A 13,690-nucleotide genomic window follows, 5' to 3' on the forward strand; every position below is an offset into this window, starting at 1 on the left:
TTCAGGTTACCCACTGATTTCACTAATCCATCCCCTCTAACCGCAAATACGCACTAATTGACTTAATTCATCCGCCCCTTAATTTTAAGGTTGAGTAGATTCAAGGTGGTATGAAAATGCTCTCGCATCTACTTTAAAAGGGGAGTTGTTAAGGCCTCATGCCTCATTTTTTTAAATTCTCATGCTCTCTCAGAGCAGTAAACAATGGTTACAATGGCACTGTACGAGAAGTGCCGGTTACAACGATGACTGCGAGTGTTTGTGTGTCGCTGCTCTTAGTATATAAGTGCCTATTCAAACTAGAATGAGTGAAGGATATGTATTGATTGTTTATTGTGTCCCTGAAGGCCTTCACAACGGAACGGGATGATTTCGAACTAACAACACATCTAATACTGTACACGATTTCAAGCGCCAGGCACATAGGAACCGTGACGAATAAATCATGATATGTTGCCTCGGAATATGCGTTCCAACTTCACTTATTCTAAATGGAAGATAAAACTGACGGAAATGGGTAGTATCAGAGTCCTTTAATGCTATTCAGGTTGCGAAACTCCGCCGTCACGCTATAAGAGGGGTGTGCTATGTCGCCGAAGCCGACGCCGCGCGGGGCTAGGAGCACAGTGGGCGACAGACGAGACCTACGCGCTGCGTCGAGGAAGCTAGGCTCCAACGGAATTCCGCAGCAGCGACAAGGTTGCTTTCGCCATTGTAAGTAATTAGTTGATGTTATACCTTTGGCCACATTGTGCGGTGACACTGGGTGTATATGCCCACGACTTGCTAGGTTCCGGGATGTCGCTCAGGCAACAAGCGAAAAGGTCTCGGAACTTGTTTTGTTAACCACGTGACGGTTAGCCCAAGAACGCGTGTTCGTTTACCGGCTGCGCAGTCACTTTTCTGACGGGGCGAAAAGCGAAACCGCCCTGTGTTCGAGATTTCTGGGAAAGGCCAAAGATCCCCATATTGTGAAAACTAATTCGCAGCTGTCCACTCCGGCGCGCCTCATCGCCTCGGTTGCGTCGGCGCGTAAAACGCCATGATCAATCCACGTTGAGCAAATGACGACGATAAGCCCGAGCAGTGGAAACGTGCGTTACAGCGGAAGGAAGCCGGCGGCATTTGTTTTACTATCATGTTCGTGTCTGTGAAAAACATTTTGACACCCAGGCGCTGGTTGTTTTGTTACTAGTGCATGAACACGCCCCGCTGACTTATCCCGTGTTTTGTGCTGATCGGGAATTTGTTACTTCTGTCGTAAACGACGCCTGGCAGTCCTGTTTGGGAAGGAAATAGTGTAACCCTGTGGTCACGGACTCAGACTTCTCATTGAGAATATTCTCAGTCTGTACGAAGGTTTCTGGAAAAAATAGCATTCCTACACTAGGGAATGCAGAGCAACCTTTCCGGCATTCAATTCGCCAACGCTTGCCTGTGCGAGTCACTTTGCTGACTGTTTTTTAGACGTTTGTGCTTTTGTAGCTCATTGCGGAGCACAAGTTCGGTCTAATAGAGCCCTTGGACGCGGGTTAGGCTGCTGGCCGTGGCGGCCAGTTATCTGATGGAAGCGAAAAACGAAAACACCCGTGTGTCCGAGATTTCGGCACACGTTAGAGATCCCCAGGAGGTTTAAATTAATCTGGAGCCCTCCACTAAGGGGTTCCTCCTCTAATGAGTATATTCGGTCCGTTAAACCCCTCGATCAATAAATTATTCAATCAATCAACTTCGCTCCGATAAATCCTATTTCTTTCGAATCCTTATGTTGCCCTTCACAACGTAACATAGCTGCGCTGTTTGTCGTTTATGCTTTCATAAGTTAATACGAAAAACGAGTCCTCTCCAGTAAACCGTGTTGTTTAAAGAACACTCCATTGTTCTTGACTACGGTACGATATGTATTGAAGTATGCCCTTCGTGGGCTCAGTGTCTCCTTAGCTTGACAACATCTGGGATTTTAAACCATGTTCAGCAGTCCGCTGAATAAATCGTCGGTGAAGCAGCAACAACAGGCACATAACATGTATGGCTGTTTCGCTAGATTAGAGGCGTTGAAACACGGCTTCGTTTCAATAGATAAAGTTTCCCGGTGCTGTCTTTCCACTACGCCTTGCGAGTATAGTCGTTCACAGAAACACGCACTGATAAATATGAAGCATAAAACATCGAAATGGTAGTGAGAGTTGCCCTAGAGGGTGCGAAATGTCTGGGAGCGCAACACATTCGCAAATTGGAGCTTCCCGAATGAACTTGAGCGGCTGCACAAAGTTCCGTGAGACACACTTTTGATCGTGCGGTGCCTATAAAACATTATCCTGTTGACGTTGCACAAAACTTAACACGCAGTAGCCGCGAACTCAAAGTCAAGCTTGGTTAAAATGCTAGACATCAGCCAGTATTCTCGTGACGAAAGCTTCATCGCTCGCCGTTTAAAATATTGCCGGAGCTCTATTTGATAAGCGCGGAGCAATAAAGTTAACTTCAATAAAACGTAAACAAGGGGAATGTATAGCTTTATTTTTCGTACTGCAGCCGCGGCTAACACCGGTGGTGCAGCCGGTCGGATTATATATAACTCGCGTGATCAGCGTCGCTGCAGGGCTCGGTGCTCGGCACATATTTGCGAGTTTCTAACTCTGTGGCGTCGCCAGTGTCACAAGTGTAAGTAAATAACATTCGCTCAAATAATGCATAATATTACGCTGACAGCGGCGACCCTAGAGGCCGCGTTTGTTCCCGTATGGAACTTCGGCCGGAGTTTCGTGACCAGAACAGCATTCAGGGACTCTGGTTGTATTTAACGCAACCTGGTAGTATACACAGACATCTTTACAATAAGCAGACGGCGTTATGGGTTGCGGGACTAGACTATACAAAAAATTGGTGGTGCTGTCGGTCAAGTGGTAAAAATATTTTCGGACGCAAAATGGGGCGCCATAATCACAAACGAGAATTTTGAGTTTCGAAGCCCCGCAACCGATTTGGAACGGTTCCTTCGATTCATTTCGGTTCTGGTTCGGTTCCAAAATGGCGGAAAAAATTCGGGGTCGATTGGGTTGTGATTCTGGGAAACAATTCGGTTTCGGTTGCGACTTTTGGTTCGGTTCGGGTTTGGTTTGACACCCTGAGCAGTAGCTGGGATCTACCCATGATATACGTATTCGGTGACTGTTTCCAAGACTGTTTCTAAGATATGTGCATCCAGCTTCCTCATTTATTGCCAAACCAAATCCACAACGGTATTCCTCACACGCACGCACGCACGCGCGCGCGCACACACACACGCACGCAGACGAACACGTGCACGCACACACGAGCACACACCCGCACACACATGGACACGAGCGCACGCCCGCACGCACACACGCACGCGCTCACAAACGCACACACGCCCGCAAACACACACACACACGAACGCGCGCACACACACACTGTGTGTGTGTGCGTTTGCATATGGTTTATGTGTTTGTGTGTGTGCGTAAGTGTGTGTGTGTGTGTGTGTGTGTGCGAAAAAGAAAACTTGGGAAAAGGTAGCGACCTTCATTGTTGTCAGCGTTTCAGAAAAAAGACTTGGCTTCATCAGTGTTTGCTCTGACGAAGTCAAGTTTCTTTGGTGAACGTTGGCAAAAATCGACGTCGCGACCTTATTAGTTTTCTTTTTTTCTGCAGGGTTCGCTTTCAAAGTTTTACTACTTTAGATATAGATAATTTTATATAAATATATATATATATATATATATATAGATAAATATATATATATATATATATATATATATATATATATATATATATATATATATATATATATATATATATATATAAAGGGAGCAGTAGAACTTTGAAGATGGTAATTGAGAAAACGGATTGGTTTGGGAGTATGTCGAGGGAGATATTGAGGGGGAAAGAAGGTTGTATAGTTTGAGCCGCAAAGTAGGTCACAGGGAAGTCCTCCCGGAGTTGAAAATCCGGGACTTTTTGGAGAGAAAGGAGGAGAGGGTGTTTGTTGACCCGCCGCGGGGCATACCGAAAGGTTTTCAGAACCGCCAGAAGCAGACCAGGTGGAGAGAGCGGGGTCCTTATCAGAGACTATCTACAAGCCTCAGGTAAAAAGACAAGTTAGAGAGGGGTGGAAATAACTAGGTCAAAGAAAAAAGGAAAAAATGGCAGGGAAACCACACAAACCCACACACAAAAGAAAAAGCAATGACCCGGCAAGTAAAATGGCACGGGTCAATCACGGCAACATTCCTGGAACAGGCCTGTCCTGAAACTAAAAAACGAAAGGAGAAAGTTAGAGTTACGTACGGGGCACGAGACTAAGGGGAGTAAAAAAAGAGAAATAAAATAAATAACATAGAATTCGAAAGGTAAAGGTTGTAGGGATGCGGGCGAGTATTAAGCTGGAAGCTAAGGAATGAAAATAAAAAAATTAGGTGACCAGGTAAAGAACATAGGGAAGGGTCATAGTCTTTGGATACGGTATTTGCAACACAGTGCCTAATTCTGTATTCCCTGTGAATGTCGCAGGGATTTTAGGTTGCCCCTAGACGCATTAATTTCAGTAGGTTATATAAAGTTGAATTTGTGAATTGAATAGGATTCTCGGTATTTCTTGGCCCTCGGAGACTTAAAGTTTCACTGAAGTATATACAACTTACGGTCATCACAATTGTGGCCTAGTTTGGTTGAAATGCTGCGCTACAGCTATGGAGGATTTGCTACGAGTATCTGCCCGGTGACCGTTAAGACGTAGGCTCATAGTTTGACTCGTTTCGCCTATATACTGTTTCTGGCACATTGAGCATTCCAACATATACACAATGTTGGATGAAGTGCACGTAAAACTTGAATTGATCTTGTGGACATAATTACTGGCGGTGCTTTTTTACAATGCAGTCGGTCTGCAGGTGCCTGCAAGTCTTGCATCTGGGGCGGGAGCAGCTGGCTGACTGGTTGCTTTGAAGGCCCTATTTTTGCATGCACTAAAATATCTTTTAGACTCCTGTTTCTCCAGTAGGTAACCCTTGGTGCTTCCGGGAAAGTCTTTTTAAGTCGGTCGTTACTGGCTAAAATGGGGTAGTACTTGCGCAGTAAATTGTTTACGTTTGGGAGGGCGTTTGAAAATTTAGTTATAAGGGGAGGCGGCCTGGCGCTTTCGTTTTGTCGCTGTTTGTTGAGCACGTCATCCCTTTTGTGATTATACGCACGTTGGTACGCCTGATCGAGCGAAATTTTGTGTGGTTCCTGTTCATAAGGGTGGGCTTGAGTTCGTCTAGGTGCTCTACGTAGTCACTGTCATCACATCATACTCTTCTAAGCCTAGTGGCTTGTCCTACAAAGATACCTTGCTTGCAGTGTCTCGGGTGATGACTTTTATAATGTAGGTACTGCTGCCTATCTGTAGGTTTTCTAAAAACCGTTGTTTTAAGTTTATCGAGGTCTAGAATGACGGTAGCATCTAGGAAGTTTACTTCTTTTTCAGAATACTGGCAGGAGAATTTAATAGTCGGATTCGAAGAACTGAGATGAGATATTAACGTTTCTACAGTCGCGCGACTGTTTTCCCAAATCATGAAGATGTAGTCTATGTAGCGGAGGCAAACCTGATGTTTATGCGGAAAAGAACTTAACAGGTGGGCTTCAAGTAGCCCCATGAAAATATTGGCATATGTTGGCGCGAATGGAGTACCCATGCTGGTCCCAAAAACTTGCAAAAAGTAAGAAGAGTCAAATTAAAAATAATTGAGAGTTAAAACTAGTTTAAACAAAGTTATGTACTTTTCTGGCGCATGTTGGTGTGGGTGCTCCGATAGAGCTTTTGAAATAGCTTCGATTCTTTCGACGAAAGGGATGTTTGTGTACAATGCGGCAACGTTAAGACTAACAAGGAGGGTTCCACTGGGTAGGGGCCGACCTTATTTATCTCTTCTATTACACGGAGGAAGTGGGGGGTGTGTTCCGCAGGTGTGTTCCGAAGAAACAGGAATCTAAATATATTTTAGTCCAAGCAAAAATAGGGCCTTCAAAGCAACCAGTCATAGCCAGCTGCTCCAGCCCCAGATGCAAGACTTGCAGGCACCTGCAGACCGACTGCATTGTAAAAAGCACAGCTAATAATTATGTCCACAAGATTAACTCAAGTTTCACGTGCACTTCATCCGACATTGTGTATATGTTGGAATGCTCAATGTGCCACAAACAGAATATAGGCGAAACGAGTCAACCTATGAGCCTACTTCTTAACGGTCCCCGGGCAGATACTCGTAGCAAATCCTCCATAGCTGTAGCGCAGCATTTCAACCAACCAGGCCACCGTTTTGATGACCTTAAGTTGTATACACTTCAGTCAAACTTTCAATCTCCGAGGGGCAGGAAATACCGAGAATCCCATTTAATTCTCAAATTTAACTCCATGGAACCTACTGGAATTAATGCGTCTAGGGGCAACTTGGAATCCCTGCGATATTCACGGGGAATGCAGAATTAGGCACTGTCTTGCAAGTACCTTATTCAAAGACTATGACAGTTCCCTCTGTTCTTTACCTGGTCACCTAATTTATTTTCTTTTCATTCCTTAGCTTCCAGCTTAATACTCGTCCGCATCCCTCCGACCTTTGCTTGTGGAATTCCATTTTATTCATTTATTTCTCTTTTTTTACTCCGCTTTGTCTCGTGCCCGTACGTCACTCTATTTTATTCTTTCGTATTTGAGTTTCAGGACAGGCCTGTTCCAGGAATGTTGCCGTGGATAGCACGTGCCATTTTACTTGCCGGGTCATTGCTTTTTCTTTTGTGTGTGGGTTTGTGTGGTTTCCCTACCGTTTATTTTTCTGCTTTTTTTCTTTGATCTAGTTATTCCCCCCTCTCTACCTTCTCTTTTGACCTGAGGCTTGTAGATAGTTTCTGATAAGGACCCCGCTCTCTCCGGCGGTTCTGAAAACCTTTCGGTATGCCCCGCGGCGGGTCAACAAACACCCTCTCCTCCTTTCTCTCCAAAAAGTCCCGGATTTTCGACTGGCGGTCTTCCCTGTGACCTACTTCGCGGCTCAAACTATACAACCCTCTTTCCCGCTCAATATCTCCCTCGACATACTCCCAAACCAATCCGTTTTCTCAATTTCACTTCCTTCTTTGCTTCTCTCCTCTCACCTTTGGACCTAACCTATATAAAGCACGCCATCCAGGCGAGAGACTGCCCTGATGAAAGCAAGTCTCTTTGCTGAAACGTTGGAACAATCGTGCTGTTACCTTGTTCGAAGTTTTTCTTCTCACATATATATATATATGTATATATATATATGTATATATATATATATATATATATATATATATATATATATATATATATATATATATATATGAAATGAGGGGCTCGTTGAGGAAATACACAAAGATAGGGCAGCAGTCTACAACGCCAAAGGAAGCATGGGGGTGTGGTTAGGCTCTTTTCTTTTTCACTACGGTTAATAAAGTAAACATTTTTGTAATATACAGAAGAAAGAAAGAAAGAAAAACACGCGCCCAGAGTGGGGACCGAACCCACGCCTTTCGATTACATGTCGAATGCCTTACCAATTCGGCTATCTGGGCGACTGTGTCCTCCTTCACTTTCTAGGCTATTTATATTTACTAGAAGTGTATCTGACGCTTGAGGGTGGTAGCCAGCGCCACTCTGACTACATGGGGGAGAAGGGTACCTTCTTTTCAACCGCCGGGGTCGTGACTCGAGCGTCTACAGCCTGTCATGAGCGGGTAACTGGCGGGAAGCCCTCTTATGCTACCTAGGCATCAAGGCTGTCAGAACCGAGACCCTCGCTAGGCTTTCGCAGAATAATATAGTAAGGAAACGAGGGGCTCGTTGAGGAAATACAGAAAGATAGCGCAGCAGTCTACAACGCCAAAGGAGGCATAGGGGTGTGGTTAGGCTCTTTTCGTTTTCACTGCGGTTAATGAAGTGAACAATTTTTTTTAATATACACAATATATAATTTATAATATATATTATATATATAATATATAATATATATACAGAATATATAATATATATACGACATGTAATCGAAAGGCGTGGGTTCGGTCCCCACTCTGGGCCCGTGTTTTTCTTTCTTTATTTCTTCTGTATATTAAAAAAAATGTTTACTTCATTAACCGTAGTAAAAAAGAAAAGAGCCTAACCACACTCCTATGCCTCCTTTGGCGTTGTAGACTGCTGCCCTATCTTTCTGTATTTCCTCAACGAGCCCCTCATTTCCTTACTATATTATTCTGCGAAAGCCTAGCGAGGGTCTCGGTTCTGGCAGCCTTGATGCCTAGGTAGCATAAGAGGGCTCCCGCCAGTTACCCGCTTATGACAGGCTGTAGACGCTCGAGTCACGCCCCGGGGGTTGAAAAGAAGGTCCCCTTCTCCCCGTGTAGTCATAGTGGCGCTGGCTACCACCCTCAAGCGTCAGATACACTTCTAGTAAATATAAATAGCCTAGAAAGTGAAGGAGAACACAGTTGCCCAGATAGCCGAATTGTTAAGTCATTCGACATGTAATCGAAAGGCGTGGGTTCGGTCCCCACTCTGGACGCGTGTTTTTCGTTCTTTCTTTCTTCTGTATGTTAAAAAAATGTTTACTTCATTAACCGTAGTGAAAAAGAAAAGAGCCTAACCACACCCCTATACCTCCTTTGGCATTGTAGACTGCTGCCCTATCTTTCTGTATTTCCTCAACGAGCCCCTCATTTCCTCACTATATTATTCTGCGAAAGCCTAGCGAGGGTCTCGGTTCTGGCAGCCTTGATGCCTAGGTAGCATAAGAGGGCTCCCGCCAGTTACCCGCTTATGACAGGCTGTAGACGCTCGAGTCACGCCCCGGGGGTTGAAAAGAAGGTCCCCTTCTCCCCGTGTAGTCAGAGTGGCGCTGGCTACCACCCTCAAGGCACATTCCCACTGGCGATGCGCCTCGTCGCGCGACTAAAAGCGACGTCGCAAAGCGACGAGCCGGCCGTCGCTTTTCGGCGTTTTGCGACGGCGGAGCCGATCGCTCTGGGTCCGAATTCCCTCGTCGCGCGACGGCCCCGCAAAACCGGTAAGCCAATCATGGCCGCGGAGTAGGCTGACGTAGCCGGAGACGAAACGTTTCTTTACATCCGGTATGCAAACGCTGCGGGCGGGCGAGGACGAGCCTCCCTGTTCTGTGCCGTCGCTGGCTCGCTCGGCTGGCTCGGTCAGGCGGCCAGGCGCTTGGCTCGCTATCGCTGTACCCGCCGGGTCGGGCCGGCAAGCAACTTCCCGTGTGCTTCGGTTCTTTGGTCAGTGGCTTCAGCGTGCGCGTGCACTAATCAACGAATAGCGTGGAACTCATCAGTGTGGAGAAGCGTGTATGGATTGTAAATAGAGCTAGGTTTACAGCGAGACGGTAGGTTGACTTGCAGCCTCTTCGTCTATCGGCGACTGGTAAACACGCATAGAGTTCGGAGGCGTCAGAACGTTGCGCATGTGAAAAGAAGCGACATTTGTGGGCCGTGATGCGGGTGTTGTGGCGTGAAAGCAAGCGTGTGCATTTCTTCGTGCATAAATATGTTGAAAAGAGCCTTCGTGAGTTTGTTATTTTCTGCTCCTCCCGCAACCCGCAAATGCTTTCGGCATTGCTCCAGGTTAGTAGCATGTGTTTTAATTTGATTTCTACCTGCTTTTGTCGCGTATTCTTTGACTTCGAATGGTTGACGCACCAACGAGGTCGTATGTACAAGTCGGGAAGCAGCTGTGCTGAACGCAGTCGCATCATCGCTCATCGCAAGTGCGAACACCACCTCAACGCCTCATCGCGCGACGCGCGCCGTCGCGCGACGAGACAAATCGCCAGTGGGAATGTGCCTTCAAGCGTCAGATACACTTCTAGTAAATATAAATAGCCTAGAAAGTGAAGGAGAAGACAGTCGCCCAGATAGCCGAATTGGTAAGTCATTCGACATGTAATCGAAAGGCGTGGGTTCGGTCCCCACTCTGGAAGCGTGTTTTTCTTTCTTTCTTTCTTCTGTATGTTAAAAAATGTTTACTTCATTAACCGTAGTGAAAAAGAAAAGAGCCTAACCACACCCCTATACCTCCTTTGGCGTTGTAGACTGCTGCCCTATCTTTCTGTATTTCCTCAACGAGCCCCTTATTTCCTCACAATGTTATTCTGCGAAAGCCTAGCGATGGTCTCGGTTCTGGCAGCCTTGATGCCTAGGTAGCATAAGAGGGCTCCCGCCAGTTACCCGCTTATGACAGGCTGTAGACGCTCGAGTCACGCCCCGGGGGTTGAAAAGAAAGTTCCCTTCTCCCCGTGTAGTCAGAGTGGCACTGGCTACCCCTCAAGCGTCAGATACACTTCTAGTAAATATAAATAGCCTAGAAAGTGAACGAGAACACAGTTGCCCAGATAGCCGAATTGTTAAGTCATTCGACATGTAATCGAAAGGCGTGGGTTCGGTCCCCACTCTGGACGCGTGTTTTTCTTTCTTTCTTTCTTCTGTATGTTAAAAAAATGTTTACTTCGTTAACCGTAGTGAAAAAGAAAAGAGCCTAACCACACCCCTATACCTCCTTTGGCGTTGTAGACTGCTGCCCTATCTTTCTGTATTTCCTCAACGACGCCCCTCATTTCCTCACTATATTATTCAGCGAAAGCCTAGCGAGGGTCTCGGTTCTGGCAGCCTTTATGCCTAGGTAGCATAAGAGGGCTCCCGCCAGTTACCCGCTTATGACAGGCTGTAGACGCTCGAGTCACGCCCCGGGGGTTGAAAAGAAGGTCCCCTTCTCCCCGTGTAGTCAGAGTGGCGCTGGCTACCACCCTCAAGCGTCAGATACACTTCTAGTAAATATAAATAGCCTAGAAACTGAACGAGAACTCAGTCGCCCAGATAGCCGAATTGGTAAGGCATTCGACATGTAATCGAAAGGCGTGGGTTCGGTCCCCACTCTGGACGCGTGTTTTTCTTTCTTTCTTTCTTCTGTATGTTAAAAAAATGTTTACTTCATTAACCGTAGTGAAAAAGAAAAGAGCCTAACCACACCCCTATACCTGCTTTGGCGTTGTAGACTGCTGCCCTATCTTTCTGTATTTCCTCAACGAGCCCCTCATTTCCTCACTATATTATTCTGCGAAAGCCTAGCGAGGGTCTCGGTTCTGGCAGCCTTGATGCCTAGGTAGCATAAGAGGGCTCCCGCCAGTTACCCGCTCATGACACGCTGTAGACGCTCGAGTCACGCCCCGGGGGTTGAAAAGAAGGTCCCCTTCTCCCCGTGTAGTCAGAGTGGCACTGGCTACCACCCTCAAGCGTCAGATACACTTCTAGTAAATATAAATAGCCTAGAAAGTGAACGAGAACACAGTCGCCCAGATAGCCGAATTGGTAAGGCATTCGACATGTAATCGAAAGGCGTGGGTTCGGTCCCCCCTCTGGGCGCGTGTTTTACTTTCTTTCTTTCTTCTGTATATTAAAAAAATGTTTACTTCATTAACCGTAGTGAAAAAGAAAAGAGCTTAACCACACCCCTATGCCTCCTTTGGCGTTGTAGAATGCTGCCCTATCTTTCTATATATATATATATATATATATATATATATATATATATATCTATATATATGTATGTATTATAAAATTCTGAAAAAAATACTGATGACCATTTTGAAAATTTTAATTGATTTGCAGAATATTTTATCAAGAATACTTCTGAAGCTTCCTGTGCAGCCATCGCTCCAGCGTTTTGGTCAGAGACAAAAGAGAAGTGTCGAAATTTTCTTTCGTTTGGTGCCTTAAATTTTCACTGGTCTCTCTGGATAGCCATTCGGTTAAAATTTCCCAACTGACACAAAAGCAGTTCCCTAAGAAATAAACCGCTTGGCCTTATGCCTTCCGTACTTAGCTAGAAAAACATATAGTATTCTTTTCTCTACCCTTTCTTTAACCATTTAGCCTGCACGGAGCCTGCCTGCGCAGCTGTATGTGTGAAAAATCATCCAGGATCATATATCTTGTCGTCGTCCTGTCTTCCCGATGGTTCCTGCGATTGTAACACGACAGAAGGTAAGCCTATTCTCGTTGTTTTCTTTGGAAACCCCATATGTACCACTATAACTTTGGGTTTGTCATCTATCCTGAATATTCTGTAGAAACTTCTCATCATCCCACGCATGGCTAGCGATTACTGAATCGGTCGCCTAATAAGCGCCTTCCATGTGTGTCTATTATGAATCTAGCTTGAACTTTGCTTCAGTCTCACCGCCCACCAAAACCATCCCATTAGTCATCGACAATGGCAATGGTGATGGGTACGTTCATGTAATGAAAATTTCACGGCTTGTCGGGGTGGCAAACGACAAGTCTTTATAGGGTGCTTAAAGAACAATTGTCATCCTGCTTCAGGAGACGGATGATAATAGCCATGGCTTACGCGATTCTGAACCATTTACGGCGCTTAAGCACTGTTTTATTCGCGACCTTTATCCCGTCTAAAAGTACCCTTGGGCCTGTGTAAGGCGATACGCCACTACCAGAAGACTAATGCTACATGCCGTTCAAACGCGCAACAGGTCGTAGCCTACGTATAGGATGCGGTTCTCTGATGATGGTGTCCTCGTACGGGTGACGAGTGAGCACCCACTAGACCATCATCAATGCGAAATTCCCCAGGATGCGTCCCTTGCGGTTGTTTTACCCGCACGACGCGGCTGTGTGTGTCACGGTCATCAACAGCGAGCACAACGCTTTGGGGTGCCGTATTTTGCGTGGCCCGGGATCCAATAACTTAAACAAAGCGAGAAGCGCCACACATGCCGTTAAATGATTTCTATCAGCCCATTGAATGGACTGAAATCGAACATAGAATGTGCCAATATATCAAACTTGCTGTCGATGACAGCTGGCACCTTTCATTGTGGTTTCGTAAAGCATTATCTCATACAGATCGAGCCTCATCGGCAGCCAGATGAAGCGGAAAGAACAGGTAGAGAATATTGTTACAGTGTGTCAGCACCCAAAGAAAGGGAAGGTAGTACATAGCCGCAAGCATTGCTGACACGTGCTGGGGCTCAGCTGCGAAGAAGAAGAGGTTCGTGCTAAATCCAACACAACGCGCGCTTCCCTGTACATCCATGTGGGAAATACATCTTCATTTTAAAGTATTCTTTTCAGAGGAATATCCTCCAGAAGGTTTCAAGAACCTGCGCTGCCAGCTCGCCATTCACAGACGACATTCCCGAAATGCAGCTCGACCGCATGCTGGCATGTGTCCCCCTCCGCCTGCGAGTATCTCAAAAGTAGAAACGATGACTTGATGCCGGATCCTCATCGTTACCTTGTAGAAGTTGCGGAACTAGCTCGACGAGAGGTACAAAGGTTTTAGACGCGCATTGTTGCATACGGGATGGTGTTCCAACATCGGGCTCCGTCGCCTCCGTCATGCGTGTGGTAGCGTGTTGGTGAGCGGCCAGCAAATGTTGCTACCTTGTTGACGACTACAAGAATTCGAAGGCAAACTGGTTGACTGCATGGCGAGGGATAGGCCGAAACAAGAGAAGAACAATGCCGTTGCGGGCGAGGTTACAGTACCAATTTCTAGCAGAGTGACAGCATTGATTCGCAGCTCCAAAACGAATAAACTTCCGCGCTTGGGGCCCCGTATTTATACCTAAAGCTCGAACCGTCAAACAAGTTC

General features: G+C 46.0%; 1 non-coding gene across 1 annotated transcript; it reads right to left on the reverse strand.

Annotated features, from left to right (window-relative positions):
* Window positions 1-7,521: 7,521 nt before the first annotated feature.
* On the reverse strand, window positions 7,522-7,593 carry Trnat-ugu (transfer RNA threonine (anticodon UGU)). Its single transcript has one exon. It is a non-coding gene; the product is annotated as a tRNA-Thr (tRNA).
* Window positions 7,594-13,690: the final 6,097 nt, after the last annotated feature.

The sequence above is a fragment of the Haemaphysalis longicornis genome, unplaced genomic scaffold (assembly GCF_048455015.1).
Source record: "Haemaphysalis longicornis isolate Haplotype H1 unplaced genomic scaffold, Haemaphysalis longicornis Haplotype H1 scaffold_8, whole genome shotgun sequence".
Classification (NCBI taxonomy): domain Eukaryota; kingdom Metazoa; phylum Arthropoda; class Arachnida; order Ixodida; family Ixodidae; genus Haemaphysalis; species Haemaphysalis longicornis.